This window comes from Megalopta genalis, unplaced genomic scaffold (genome assembly GCF_051020955.1).
Source record: "Megalopta genalis isolate 19385.01 unplaced genomic scaffold, iyMegGena1_principal scaffold0070, whole genome shotgun sequence".
Lineage (NCBI taxonomy): Eukaryota > Metazoa > Arthropoda > Insecta > Hymenoptera > Halictidae > Megalopta > Megalopta genalis.
Window position 1 is genome coordinate 26165 of NW_027476139.1, and position 16587 is coordinate 42751.

The 16587-nt window shown below is 26.1% G+C and overlaps 2 pseudogenes; both read left to right on the forward strand.

Annotated features, from left to right (window-relative positions):
- Nucleotides 1-770: 770 nt before the first annotated feature.
- LOC143261865 (cytochrome c oxidase subunit 1-like) lies at nucleotides 771-1621 on the forward strand (annotated as a pseudogene).
- A 14191-nt stretch (nucleotides 1622-15812) lies between these two features.
- On the forward strand, nucleotides 15813-16454 carry LOC143261863 (cytochrome b pseudogene; annotated as a pseudogene).
- Nucleotides 16455-16587: the final 133 nt, after the last annotated feature.

The window sequence follows — 16587 nt, forward strand, 5'->3', positions numbered from 1 at the left end:
TCCCCTATTATTAAACTACTCCTCAATATTTCATACAAGATTTATCATTATTGCATCATATACAAATGATTATTTATTATATTGATATTTAATATTTTATAGAATCACCGTATGAATAACTCTAAAAATTTTAAATGAATATAAAATCTACCACAAAAATAGTATAAACTATTTTTTTAGTAAAAATAAATTTATATTTAATATTATTATATTTATAAATGCACAATTACCACCATTTTTGACCTTTTCGATAAAATGAATAATATTACAAAATATAATTAAAAATCACATATATATATATAGAATAATTTACATTTTAGCCTCTATTATTATATGTTTTAATTATTTAAATTTTACAAATATTACTTACTATAATTATATAACTAAATTTAATTACAAATTTAAATCTAACCAATTAAATATAACTTTCTTAAGTTACTATATATTTATAATCATAATTTTCTTTACTTTTGCATTTAACTATATATATTAATTTATGAATATTTTATTATTATATTTAAACTTGCAATTTAACATTTTTCTTAAATTACATAAATTAAAAAAAATTTTAATTAAAATTTTATTCAATAATCACAGTATATTAATATTAGAAATTCATAATTTCATTAATAAATTTACAATTTATTCCTTTTATTCAGGCATAATATTAATTAAAGTAAGATTTTAAGTTAATTAAACTTTAAACCTTCAAAGTTTAATATATTTATAAGAATAATTACATCTTAATTAAAAATAAAAAATAATTTTATTCAACTAATCATAAAAATATTGGAATATTATATTTCATTTTTGCTATATGAGCTGCTACTATAGGAGCTTCATTAAGAATAATTATTCGTATAGAATTAAGAACTCCAGGAGGATGAATTAATAATGACCAAATTTATAACTCCATTGTAACGTCTCATGCTTTTATTATAATTTTTTTTATAGTTATACCTTTCATAATTGGAGGATTTGGAAATTGATTAGTCCCATTAATAATTGGTGCTCCTGACATAGCTTTCCCACGTATAAATAATATAAGATTTTGACTATTAATTCCATCTTTAATACTTTTAATATTAAGAAATATTCTTAATACAGGATCAGGAACTGGATGAACAATTTACCCCCCATTATCTTCAATAGACTTTCATCCAAGATCTTCAGTAGATTTTACTATCTTTTCTCTTCATATTGTTGGGATTTCTTCAATTATAGGAGCAATGAATTTTATTGCTTCAATTATATTAATAAAAAATTTATCATTAAATTTTGACCAAATTCCATTATTTCCTTGATCTGTAAAAATTACTGCAATTTTACTTTTATTATCACTCCCTGTCTTAGCTGGAGCTATTACTATATTACTTATAGACCGAAATTTAAATTCGTCATTTTTTGATCCATCAGGTGGAGGCGACCCTATTTTATACCAACATTTATTCTGGTTTTTTGGTCATCCTGAAGTATATATTTTAATTTTACCCGGATTTGGATTAATTTCTCATATTATTTTTAATGAAAGAGGAAAAAAAGAAATTTTTGGTAACCTAAGAATAATTTATGCCATATTAGGGATTGGATTTTTAGGATTCATTGCATGAGCCCATCATATATTTACAGTAGGACTAGATGTTGATACACGCGCTTACTTCACTTCCGCAACAATAATTATTGCTATCCCAACTGAAATCAAAGTATTTAGCTGATTAGCAACTTATTGTGGTTCTAAAATTTATTTGGACCCATCTATTATTTGATCTCTAGGTTTTATTATTCTATTTACCATGGGAGGTTTAACAGGAATTATATTATCAAACTCTTCTATTGATATCATTCTTCATGACACATATTATGTTATTGGTCATTTTCATTATGTACTTTCAATAGGTGCAGTCTTTGCAATTATTGCAAATTTAATTCACTGATTCCCAGTTTTTACTGGATTAACTTTAAATAGGCATTTACTAAACTTCCAATTTATTATAATATTCATTGGGGTTAATATAACTTTCTTCTCACGACGATACTCTGATTATCCTGATGCTTATTATTGTTGAAATATTATTTCATCTATTGGATCAATAATTTCCTTCAATAGTATAATGCTATTAATTATAATTATTCTAGAAAGATTTATAATAAAACGATTAATTCTATTTAAATTTAATCATTCATCGTTAGAATGATTAATAAATTATCCTCCATTAAATCGTAGATTTAATGAAATCCCAATTATCCTTAAGAAATAAATTTAATATGGCAGATTAAGTGCAATGAGTTTAAGCCTCATATATAAAATTCAATAATTTTTATTAAAATAATTTATTAATATAATTGAATCTTCTTTCATAAATATCTAATTAAAAATGGCTACATGAAATACTCACCTTTTGCAGATAATTTAATTTATTTCTATAACTTTACAATAATTCTTCTAACAACAATCATCAGACTTACTATATATATCATAATTTTTATCTTAAATAATTAATTTTTAAATTTAAAATTATTAAAAAATAATAACATTGAACTTATATGAACTATTACACCCATAATTATACTAATAATTATCTCAGTACCATCATTAATGTTGGGATTATGGAATGAAAATGAATATGATTCTAATTCTTTTCTTAAAAAGACTTTATTTTATTCCTTTATTGAGAGAAGGTATATAGGCGAAAACGATCGAGCGACCAAACTCTACTGAGAGTCCGGTAAGAAAAAACGCTTCTTTTATACCCTTCTTGGGTTCGTCTTATCCACCAATCAGAGACGTTTTATTTGTCGCGTTTCACATTGTATACGTGACGCTGGGATCCCCAAACAGTCAGGGCACGATGTGTATCTAATGGTACCGGTGATGATGTATCGCGGTATCTACTATATACAGTTTACATCGCCGTCGTTGCCCGCTGACGGATCCGGCGAAAATGTAAACCGATATCTTAGTATCTTAGTACTAAGTAAACTATAGATTAATTTTTGTTCGAGGCTAAAATTTCAACACGCCCCCTCAGAAATTAAACAAGAAAGAAATACTTGATTTATATGTAACAAAAAAATATGTATGTCTAATATTCTTATATTTATTAACTAGATATGATATACCTTCTCTCTTCTGGGGAAATACAATATGGTCCAACATTTGTTGCTGAGGGTCAAGGGAAACCCAGAAAAACCTGACCAGACCATTTACTTTTTATAATAATTGAACAAAAAAGAAATTATATTATTGTACGCCCATTCCAACTCTCATTTGGATGAACTTCTGTCCTGGAAGTGGCTTGGTCAGCATATCTGCCAATTGGTGACCTGTTGGAATATATTTTAATATTATCACTTTATTCTCTACCTGCTCTCTGGTAAAGTGATATTTAATATCGTTATGTTTTGATCTTTTGTGACCAGTTGGATTGTTTGCAATACTAATACAACCATTATTGTCTTCATAGATTACTATGGATTCTGACATATTTACTTTGATACTGATTGCTAAAGATTTTAACCATAATGCTTCTTTAACTGCTTCAAACAAAGCCATGTATTCAGCCTCAGTTGAAGAAACCGCGACTGATGATTGCTTTTTCGTATTCCAACTAATTGTACATTTTTCAAACAATTTAAATATATATCCTGTTGTGCTTTTTCTATCGCACATATCGTCTCCACCCCAATCTGAATCAGCACACCCTGTCAAGATGTTATCATATGTACCTCTTGTGTACGTTAGCTTGATGTCTGTCGTACCTTTCAAATATCTTAAAACTCTTTTAAGACATATCCATAATTCCTTATTCCTTTTATTTGTGTATCTGCTCAAAATGCTCACAGCTACACATAGATCAGGTCGTGTACAGATCATAATATACATCAAACAACCAATAACATTTCGACAAGGTGCCTCATATTGTTCGTCTGAATTCAGGGCTTCATAATTAAGCTTACTTTCAAGTGGAGTATTTATGGGTTTACAATTATCCATATTAAATTTCTTTAATACTTTTCTAATATAAGTACTTTGGTCTAGAGTTATATTTTCTCCAGTCTTTTCAATTCTAATACCAAGAAACAATTTAATTTGACCAAGGTCCAGCATTGAAAACCTGTTCATTAAGTAATCTTTGAAGTTATTCATTGTTACGATATTTGCTGTCGTAATTACCAAATCATCGACATATAAAACTACATAGATATTTTTAGAAATATCTCCTTTATCTAAAACATAAATACAGTGATCAACTATTTCTTTAAGAGCCTTTTCGAATTCTTCAAACCAACATCTTGCTGCTTGTTTCAATCCATATAAAGCTTTATTTAATTTACAAACTTGATTCTGTTTGCTTTCAATTCCCTCAGGTACTCTCATATAAATTTCCTCTTTCAATATACCGTTCAAAAACGCGGTTTTTACATCCATATGATGGATTAATAGATTATATTGATTAGCATAAGCAATTATAAATCTGAAACTTGAAATCCTTGCAACCGGAGCAAAGGTTTCATTATAATCTACTAAATACTTTTGGCTAAACCCTTTTGCAACCAACCGAGCTTTATATCTTAATGGATTTCCAAATTCATCATCTTTTATCGTAAATACCCATTTACAATTTACTATATTTCTATTGCTAGGCCTTGGTACTAATGTCCAAGTTTTATTTAGCATAAGAGAATTAATTTCTCCTCTAATAGCTTGTTCCCATTGTTCCCTATCATTTCTGTTATTTATTTCCTGATATGATGCAGGAGTTTCACAAACTACCGATTGTGCACACATCATATAATCAATCGACATGTCCTCCTCATCATATGAAATGTGCGGTTTCCTTTTAATCCTATCGCTCCTTCTTGGTTCTGATAACATTCTTTTATTGCTATTTTTACTATCTGTATTTGTATTGTTATGAGAAGAAGATCTATCTACTGTCATTTCCATATTACCATTATGGAATTTTTCATTGATTCTGTTCGGATTTATACTCTCTAGTTTATTTGTTTTCCCATCAACAGACTTACTAGATTCACCCACTGATTTTGACTTTACGTCAGAAACATCAGTTTTACTTTCGATATTTTCCGAACTTGAACTATCTGATTTCCCATTATCAGATTTCTTTAATTCCTTTATTGAATTTGACATTACGTCAGAAATTTCAATTTTATTTTGAGATTTTTCACAACTAATCTCTTTAATATTCACTACCGGCCTTGGCTTTAGGAAATTAACTTCGTCAAATATTGCATCTCTGACAACGAAATACTTTTCCTTTTTCACGTCCCACACTCTATACCCGTTTGTTTCATAGCCTACTAGTATTCCTTTCCATGACTTTTCGTCAAATTTGGATTTACTAGTTTTATCATGCACATAATTCAAACGGTGTTTTATTTTGTTTCAATCCCCTCGTTGGAGATTTATTTATTAAATATGTAGCAGTAAGAACGGCGTCACCCCAAAAACTCTTATCTAAACTTGCACCGGCTATCATCGCTCGGGCCTTTTCTGTGATCTCTCTCGTCCTGTTCATTCTTTCTGCTACACCATTTAATTGTGGGGTTCGTGGAACAGTCAAGTGATAACTTATACCCTTATCTATACAATAGTTCTTCATCTCATTCGATAGATATTCTCTACCGTTATCACAGTACAAATTAACCAGCCTCAGATTAAAATGAGATTTACATTTTGCAACATAATCTTTAAAAACATTAAAAAGTTCTGATCTGTGTTCCATTAAATATGTAACACAATAATGAGTGTACTCATCTATGAATGTTGCAAAATAATTTTTGTTATTTATTGTGGAAGGAGTGATTGGACCGCACACGTCCGAATGTACTATTAACAAAGGTCTTTTTATATGATTTTTATCTTTTTTCCTTTTAAATGGCAATCGTGCTTGTTTCCCATTAATGCAAGCTTCGCATAGGTTATTATTTGGTATTATTTTATTTACCAATTCTACATCGCTAATCATTCCTTTATTTCTTAACTCTAGGAATTTACCTTTTCCAATATGTCCTAAACGCTCATGCCATAGTTTAAAATCACCTTTGATAATACTGTACATTTGGACTGAGTTCACTTGTTCATGCATTATTTTAAAATCTATTGTAACAAGATTGTTCGAGGACTTACCCCTGATGATCACCTTACCGGATTTAAAAATCTGTACACCTTGTTTAACAAATACAATCGTATTACCCATACTTTGCATCTTCGATACAGAGAGCAAATTATATGGTACTTCCGGCGAATATAGGACGTCCTTCAATTCTCCTGCGACTCCTGTGTCACTGATTACGTTCAGTGTGCCCCTTTTTGTTGCCATGATGTACTCTCCAGATTTTACCACCGATATCCTAGTAGGTGTCTTCAGCTCCTCGAAACGTGTTGCCAAGTCCTTCCTATTGATAATATGGTCGGACGCTCCTGAATCCAATAAAAATTGAATCCATTCTCTTCCATCTTTACTGCATTCCACATGTCCTGCCATGAATGCAAATCCATCTGTATTTGCAGCATTTGTATTTTGCTGCACATACTGCACTGTTTGTAATGTTCTCCTGTTTTCGCTATTTTTATAGTCCATGGCTCTCGTGTGGTAGTAACAATCCTTCTTTGTATGTCATTTTCTTCCACACTGGTAACATTTTGTCGCATGTGTTGCTTTTGTCTTCATGTTCGTAGATGTTTTATTGCGCATTTTAAAATTTCCATATTTTTTTGTTTTCATAGGAAAGTCTTGATTTGTGAATCTCCTTTCATTATTTTTTTGTTTAATTGCCTGGAGAATCTTTACACTCGTATCGGCATTCTCATTTAACAATTTCACCTCATGATCCAATAGTCTGTTTTTTACGAATGCAATACTTAAGTTGTCTTCAGCTAAAGTTTCAATAGCTGTTATCACTCCATCATAAGATGATGGAAGTGTTAGTAACAAATGAGAAATTACATCTATCTCTTCTAATTTTCCTCCAGCTGCTTTCAATTTAGTGATTAGGTCGTCAAATGTCGTGAAGTGTCTCATCAATTGGGTATCACTTTGCAATTTCAAGCTCAGTAATTTCTTCCGCAAAGCCAGTTGAGTGGCGAAACTTTTTCGCTCGTACAAATTGTCCAAATTCTTGAAGATTTCTCTCGCATTGATTTCTGGTTTCACGAAACATAGTAACGAGTCTGCCAGATACTCTGTAATTATGCCTTTAACAGTTCGGTCTGCTTTATCCCACTTCTCCGTTTTATTCTGTGGTGGTTCATCGTCGATTACGTGTATAATGTTTAATTCTGTCAGCACAGCACGTACACGGAATTTCCAAACACTGTAACGTTCACCATCGAATACTTTAATGTTTCGTTTTATACCCGCACTTTCCATTGTTCTAAAACACTTAACAAAGTTAATTAAAAAAAACGTTGCCTGGGCCCATAACCTGTTGGGATTATGGAATGAAAATGAATATGATTCTAATTCTTTTCTTAAAAAGGACTTTATTTTATTCCTTTATTGAGAGAAGGTATATGGGCGAAAACGATCGAGCGACCAAACTCTACTGAGAGTCCGGTAAGAAAAAACGCTTCTTTTATACCCTTCTTGGATTCGTCTTATCCACCAATCAGAGACGTTTTATTTGTCGCGTTTCACATTGTATACGTGACGCTGGGATCCCCAAACAGTCAGGGCACGATGTGTATCTAATGGTACCGGTGATGATGTATCGCGGTATCTACTATATACAGTTTACATCACCGTCGTTGCCCGCTGACGGAACCGGCGAAAATGTAAACCGATATCTTAGTATCTTAGTACTAAGTAAACTATAGATTAATTTTTGTTCGAGGCTAAAATTTCAACAATTAAAAACATTATATTTTATCGATGAACTATGAAACCCAACTTATTTTACTTTAAAGTCCATTGGCCATCAATGATATTGATCCTATGAATACCCTGTATTTGAAAATATTTCATTTGACTCTTACATAATTAAATATATTGAAAATTTAAATCAATTTTGTTCATTAAATGTTGATAATCGTGTTATTATGCCATTTAATACACCCGCCCGATTATTAGTAACTTCTATAGATGTAATCCATTCTTGAACTGCCCCTCCTTTAGGTATTAAAATAGACGCCACTCCAGGACGAATCAATCAAATATCTTTGATTACCTACCGACCTGGATTATATTTTGGTCAATGTTCAGAAATTTATGGGGCATATCATAGATTTATACCTATTGTAATTGAAAGAACAAATTATTGAAATTTCATTAATTGAATTCATAATATTAATTAAAAGAAAGAATTATTTAATTTATAACATTAAATTGTCAATTTAAAATAATTATTATATAATACTCTTTTTTATTCATTAGGTGTCTGAATCAAAGAAATGGTCTCTTAAACCAATTTATAGTAATAAAACACTTACTCCTAACGATTATAAAAATTTAAATAATTAATGAATAATTAAATAATATTCTTTTATACCACAAATAAGTCCAATAAGTTGACTTTATTTATATACTTTTATAATTTTATTAATTTTATTAATAATTTCAATTAACTATTTCAACATAAAATTCAATTATTCAACAATTGAAGAAAATCTTTCTCACTTTATCTAACTAATTATTTAAAAATAATAATTGTAATAAAATTAAAATATGATAAATAATATATTTTCCATTTTTGACCCTTCAACAAAAATTTTATCTTTAAATTGAACCTCAATTATCATCCCTCTAATATTATTAAATTGATCTTACTGACTAATTCCTTCACAATTTAATATTTTATCTATTTCTTTTTGTAACTATATTATAAAGGAATTTCTAAGTTTATCAAAAAAATCATTCTACCCAAATTTAATTATCTTCATTACCATAATAATTCTTATTCTAAACTTGAACTTATTAAGACTATTCCCATACATTTTTACTCCAACCAGACACATATCTATCAATTTATCTATATCTTTAATGTTATGAATTACATTTATATACTTTACGGATGATTAAAAAATACTAATCATATATTCACTCATCTACTACCATTAAATACTCCACCCATATTAATAATTTTTATAATTATTATTGAAAGAATTAGAAACACCTAATTCTACCCTGAACCTTAGCAATTCGACTATCAGCAAACATACTAGCTGGCCACCTTTTACTCTGATTATTAGGCTCTGCCATAAATATTTCATCCATTATTATCTTGATTATTATTCAAAACTTATTGATAATTCTAGAATTATCAGTTTCAATTATTCAATCTTATGTTTTCATCATTCTTAGACTCTTATATTATAATGAATCATTCTAATATATGATAATTTCAAATCACCCATATCATTTAGTAACCTTAAGCCCATGACCAATAATTTTATCATTTAATATTATAAATATACTAATGAGTATAATCATTTGATTCAATTCTTCTAGTTTATTTATAATTTTCTTTAACTTAATCACCCTTTTATTAACACTACCACAATGATGACGAGATGTAATTCGAGAAGGAACTATACAAGAATATCATACATTAAACGTATTAAAACTAATAAAATTTGGAATAATCCTATTTATTATCTCTGAATTATTCTTTTTTTTATCCTTTTTTTGAACATTTATCCATTGTTGTATTGCCCCTAATATTGAAATTGGAAGAAACTGACCACCTAAAAATATTATTACATTTAATCCATATATGATATCCCACTATTAAATTCTATTATTCTAATCTCATCAGGATTTACTATTACTTGAAGGCATCACTTATTAATTAAAAATAAAAAAAATCGAACATTATCTTATTAATTACAATCTTACTAGGATGTTATTTTTCAACTCTTCAAATAATTGAATGATGGAATTTTTGGATCAATTTTTTTTATAGCAACAGGATTTCATGACTTGCATGTATTTCTAGGAATTATCTTTATGATAACCTGTTTAATTCGAATAATAAAATCTCATTTCTCAATAATTCACCACTTCCATTTTGAAGCAACAAGCTGATACTGACATTTTGTTGATGTTATTTGACTAATTCTATATATTATAATTTACTGATGAATATATTAAATATATATAGTATAAATATAATACAATTAACTTCCAATTAAATAATTTTTGACAAAAATATATATAATTTTATGTATAATTACATTTATATTAATTTTCTCTTTAATTCTAATTTTAATCTTTGCTATTAACTTCACCTCATCAATAAAGTTAGTTAAAAATCGTGGAAAATCTACACCACATTTGAGTGTGGATTTGACCCCATGACTAACTCTCATATACCATTTTCTATTAATTTTTATATTATAACTTTATTATTCTTAATCTTTGACATCGAAATTATTTTAATTTTACCTATTTACAGACTATTAGAAAATGTATCAACCATAGCATTATATACTTTCTTTATATTCATACTTATCCTAATTATTAGACTCTGATGCGAATGACTGTCAAATTACTTTAAATGAATTTTTTAATTATATAAAGTAAAATAATTTACAAATATTATTTATTATATTACAATTTACTCATTACAAAGGATATTAATTAAACAATAATATTAAAATTGCATTTTAAATTTAAATAAAATTTATATCTTAATTGAAACCAAATACTGAGGTAAATTATTGTTAATAATTTCATTGTTGTAGTAACCAATTAAAGAAATATATGATAATTAGAACTTCTAATTCCAAATTCAATGTTAATTGAACACTTATATTTCTATCTAAATTTATTTTTTATATAGTTTAAATAAAACATTATATTTTCAATATAAAATTAATTGAATTTATTTATAAATATTTAAAAATTAAAAATTACCTTAATATTTTCAATATTATACTTTAAATTAAGCTATTTAAATAAATCACTGTCATTATTGCTAACAAATAAATAACCAATACATAAATTTGAATTAAAAAAATTAAATTAAATCATTCTTTCAATAACTTGTTTTTTTAAAAACTTTGTAAATTAAATAAAAATTGACCAATTTATACCCCATTATCAATTTAATTATCTTCTCAAAATATAAAAATATACTAATTTTTTCCATTAAATTAACATAAATAATTTTATAAAAAATATTCAAATAAAACATTCTAATAATAAATAATATACCCTTTATTTTATATTTAATCTTATTCAAATAAAAATAAACTATATAACCAATAAATCTTAAATAAATCAATAATTCTTTATCAAGTATTGTTAAAAAAAAATTCTTTATTAATTAATAAAATAAATATTAGCCAAAAAAAAAATTAATATTATTATAAAAAATTTACATGTATATATAGAATTTATTTTTATTACATATATATATATAGACATATTTTTATTTTTATTAACTAAAATTATAATTATTCGAATTGAATATCTAATAGTAAAAATAGTAGCTAAATATATTAATACAACCCCCATAATACTTATCTTATTAATTAGATAAAACTCCAAAATTAAATCTTTTGAATAAAACCCTGATAAAAAAGAAAATCCACATAAATTCAGAATAGAAATAATTATAACAACTGATTTTATTGGATACAAATGTAACAAACCCCTTAACAATCGTAAATCCTAAGAATTTATATTTCTATGAATAAATCTCCCAACACATATAAATATTAAAGATTTAAAAAAAGCATGAATTAATATATGAAAAAACCCCAACTCAACGTAACCTATGCTTAAAATACTTATTATAAACCCTAATTGACTCAAAGTTGATAAAGCAATAATTTTTTAAATATTTATCTCAAAATTAGCCATCATCCCGGATATAAATATAGTAAATCTAAAAATTATAAATATATACCTTATTATATTATCATTCATGAAAATAAAATCATTAAAACGAATAAATAAGTATACCCCAGCTGTAACCAACGTAGATGAATGAACCAAAGATGAAATAGGATTTGGGGCAGTTATCGCAGCAGGTAATCATGAAGAAAATGGTAATTGAGCACTTTTAGTAATAATAGCTAATATTAATATAAATAAACATAAAGACCTTATACTATATAATAATAAATGTCATGAACCATTTATTGAACTAATACCAATCTCCCACCCGATTACTTAAAATAGTTAAAGTACCTGAATTTAAGCTATTTTTATTTTGATAATAAATTCCTAAACAATATGAAATAAACCCTAAACCATTCCAACCTAATATAATTCTTAATATTCTCGGACTTAAAATCATTAAACACATTGATAATAATAAATAAATAAAACGAAACAAATAAATATCCGCTTCTATATATGTTGGAAATACGCCCTAATATACATGTGAGCAATGCCTGCAGGTTGTGTGATCGAGCGTGGTTTGTGTTGCGACTGTTTTTCACTTCCGTGTGAGCTTCGCATCAAGTAGAACCGTGAGAGCGAGTGTGCTTATAACTTTTCTATTATATTATTATTATTATTATATATATATATATATATATATATATATATATATGTATACCTTTTATATTCAAGTCTATTGTAAAACCTATATACAAATAAATAATCTCAACAATATAATTAACCGAATAAATTATAATAAACCCAGAAATAAATAACACAACTCTAATATACATCAAACCTACTCAATCCAAATATAATAAATAACTAAATTTCATACAATTAAGATTATCAATTACTCACTCAAATAAAATCATAACTTTAAATATTTCTATAAGTATCCTTATTAAAAATAATAATAAACTCAATATAAATGTAAATAATCTAAAAATAATCAAAAGATTTATAATTTAAAATAAATAAATATTTCCTTGGACCCACAATCCAAAATTTTTATGTAAACTATTTAAATAAAATAAATCTAATCATAAAAACAATAAATTTAAAGGAATTCAATGTAATATTAAAACTAAATAATCAATATATTTACCACCTTTAATTTTTAAATAATAATTCATTTCCCCATGCTGAGTATAATAATATATATATATATATATATATATATATACGAAGAATATAAAAACACAAAAAAACATAATAATATTGTTACGGCGACTTGTCCAAATCAAGTCGCTGTAATGTGAAACTGCCCTGTTGTGAGCAACTCCTTAAAGAAAAATAGAAGAGAGGGGTTGCCACGGAGGTGTGTTATCAACAGACAATCGGAGAGTGGGGATCGGACCGTCGAGCGATCAACACCATCTAATTCAAAGATCTCTAACATAATTGAATTTAGTTATATTATAGTTTATGTACTCTATTGTAAATAAAATGCCGCGACGCGGGAGAAATGCAGTATAATTCGCAACAATATTAATAATAAAATCAAACTATTACTTCATATAATTAACCCCATTAATATTAAAATTTCACTAACCAAATTCAATGAAATTGGGCTTGCTATATTTGATGAACAAAATAAAAACCACATTAATCTTATCTTTGTTATATAATTCAATATGCCCTTATTAATTAATATTAATCGCCTATTAGTTTCCTTATAATTTACATTAACTAAATAAAATAAACCAGAAGAACATAAACCACATGACCTACTATCATAATATAACACCCCTTAGCACTAACATCATAAAATGTTAGCATACTTCTAACTAATAATCCTATATGAACTACTGAAGAATAAGCCACTAAAAGTTTCATATCTAATTGCCGTAAACAATTTAATCCCAAAATAATTGAACCTAATAAACTATAAATAATAACTCATCTATTTGAATTTATCAAAGATTCATCGAATACTACTGATATTCGTAATATCCCATAAGTACCCATTTTTAATCAAATTGAAGCTAAAATCATAGATCCAAAAACAGGAGCCTCAACATGAGCTTTTAATAATCATTTTTAATAAAAAATGATATATAAAAAAATAAATACAACGACTCACTACCAGAACCATCATCTTCTCCATCATAAAGAAATTCTAAAAAATCCATAGATATAGTTACTATTGTATCCTCCACCACAAATATAAAAACCAATAAAGGCAAAGAAAAATATAAAGTATAAAACATAATATAATATGCAGCCTCTAAACGATTAGGCCCACATTACCCCATTTTACAATCAAATAAAAAATTAATAACAATCCTACTTCAAATCTTAAATAAAAATAATATAAATTCAATGAAGAAAAATAAACCAACAATCTTAACAATAATATCAATAAAATAATTATACAAACATATAATTTTTCACAATCCAAAAATAAAAAAATAATACCAAAAAAATTCATAATCTTATTATAATTAAAGCAAGAGAATACTCATGAACCCCAAATATAGAGTAACTAAATGAATACCCTCTAAAAAAATTATAAACCCAAATAATATAATAACACTTAATAATATTGTGGGAAAGTTGAATCTAGCTAAAGGCGGAGCGGTCGAAAATATATAAAACTACAGTAGAAAAGAAGGACGTCTGTACCATATAATGTTTCGGCTGTGACTGACTGCAGGTATAGATTTAGCCGGCGCAGAGAACTGTCCCTTTTTATGACCCACCATCTGGCCTATGTCTTAAGTACCCTGACGCAGTCCCGCGTATCGTAACGGTCTTCCAAACAGAATCTCGGCTTACAAATAACAAGCCTCCCAATACGACAAATATGTTGAATTTTCATTATACACTTAAATTTAAAATTTTTAATCTTTGATTACCTTTCTCACAAATCATTCTAATTAATAAAGTAATACCAACTATATATATACACCCACTCTTTCACTCTAACCCCTATAACTAATAAATAAATAAATAAAAAATCATTATCCTCACTTGAATTGATAATAACATTTATTATCAATAAATATATTAAAATAAATTCAAATCTAATTAATAATATAAAAAATCTTTCCCTAAATTTAAAGAAAAAACTTAAATAATTAAAAAAAATATAATTAAATTAAATCTTATTAAAAAATCAAAGTTAATTAGATATAGTTAAATAGTTTAATTAAAACATTAATTTTGTAAATTAAATTTAGTATCTTACTTTTAACTTACTCAACCAATTTTCAAAAAAATAAATCTATCTATATATATTTTTAATCCCCAAAATTAATGTTTTCTTTATACTATTTTTTGTAAATTCCTAATAAATAATTAGTATAAATAAAAACTTAAGTATAAAACTTAAAATATATGATAATCTCAATTAACGAAATTTGAATAAAAATTTTTACATTCAGTTTAATAAATATTTTAATTATTATTAATATAAAAAATAAAATTATGCCATTAAATTATATAATACTATTAATTACATTTACAATTATTATATTGATAGTAAATTACATATTTAATCAAAGATCAATGTATTACTATATAATCTTTATCTCTACTGTTAGGGGTATTATAATTATATTCTTATATTTTATAAGATTAACAGATAACAATTATTTAAATACAAAAATTAGCAACTTCAATTATTTTTACTTAATTATATTCAAATTCACATTAGCCTCATATATCGTATACTTTCAAAAAAAAAAATTATTCAATATATATAATTAGCCGATCAAACAATTATAACATTTACAATGTATACTTATATCCGCTATCAATATTAACTTCAATAATAATATGATATATGACTTATATATTTCTCATTAAAAACATGCTCAATAAGATATATTCAACCCCTACGAAAAATTAAAAATTAAATTAAGGATTTAATTAAATATATCAAATTCATCAAAAATTATGAAAAACTCAAAATTCAATAAAATAACGAAAGTAAATCCTCTATTAAATATCTGAGGAGGTTTCTCTATTAATAATGCCACATTAAATCGATTCTATACTTTACATTTTATTATACCATTTATCATTCTATTATTAGTAATTATTCATTTATTTTTCCTTCACAATAAAAGTTCATCAAACTCTTTAGGGACAAGAAATAAATATTATTTAACAAGATTCTATCCATATTTTTTCATCAAAGACATTTTCGTATACATATTAATTATTAATATCTTTATTATTGTCATCATAAAATCCCCGTATATACTCTCAGACCCAGACGATTTTATATTTTAGCTAACCCAATAATTACACCAGAACATATTAAACCAGAATGATATTTTTTTATTCGCTTACACAATTCTTCGTGTAATCCCAAATAAATTTGGAGGGGTAATTGGCTTATTCATATCAATTTTAATCTTATTGTTCATACCTATATTAAATTTAAATAAATACTCATCTAATAAATTCTACTGATTAAATCAATACACTTATTGATTATTTATCCTTTCATTTATTATACTAACATGACTTGGAGGGCAACTAATTGAATACCCTTTTACCTATTTAAGACTAATCTTTACTATTTTATACTTCTCTTATTTTATTATCTCTCCAATATTAAACTCAATTTGAGACAAACTATTATTTTAGTTAATGAGCTTGAAAAAGCATATATTTTGAAAATATAATATAAATATACAATTATTTATTAACTTAATTTATAATAAATACCATATTAATTTATAAATTTAAACCAAAAATTAACACAAATCAATATCAAATT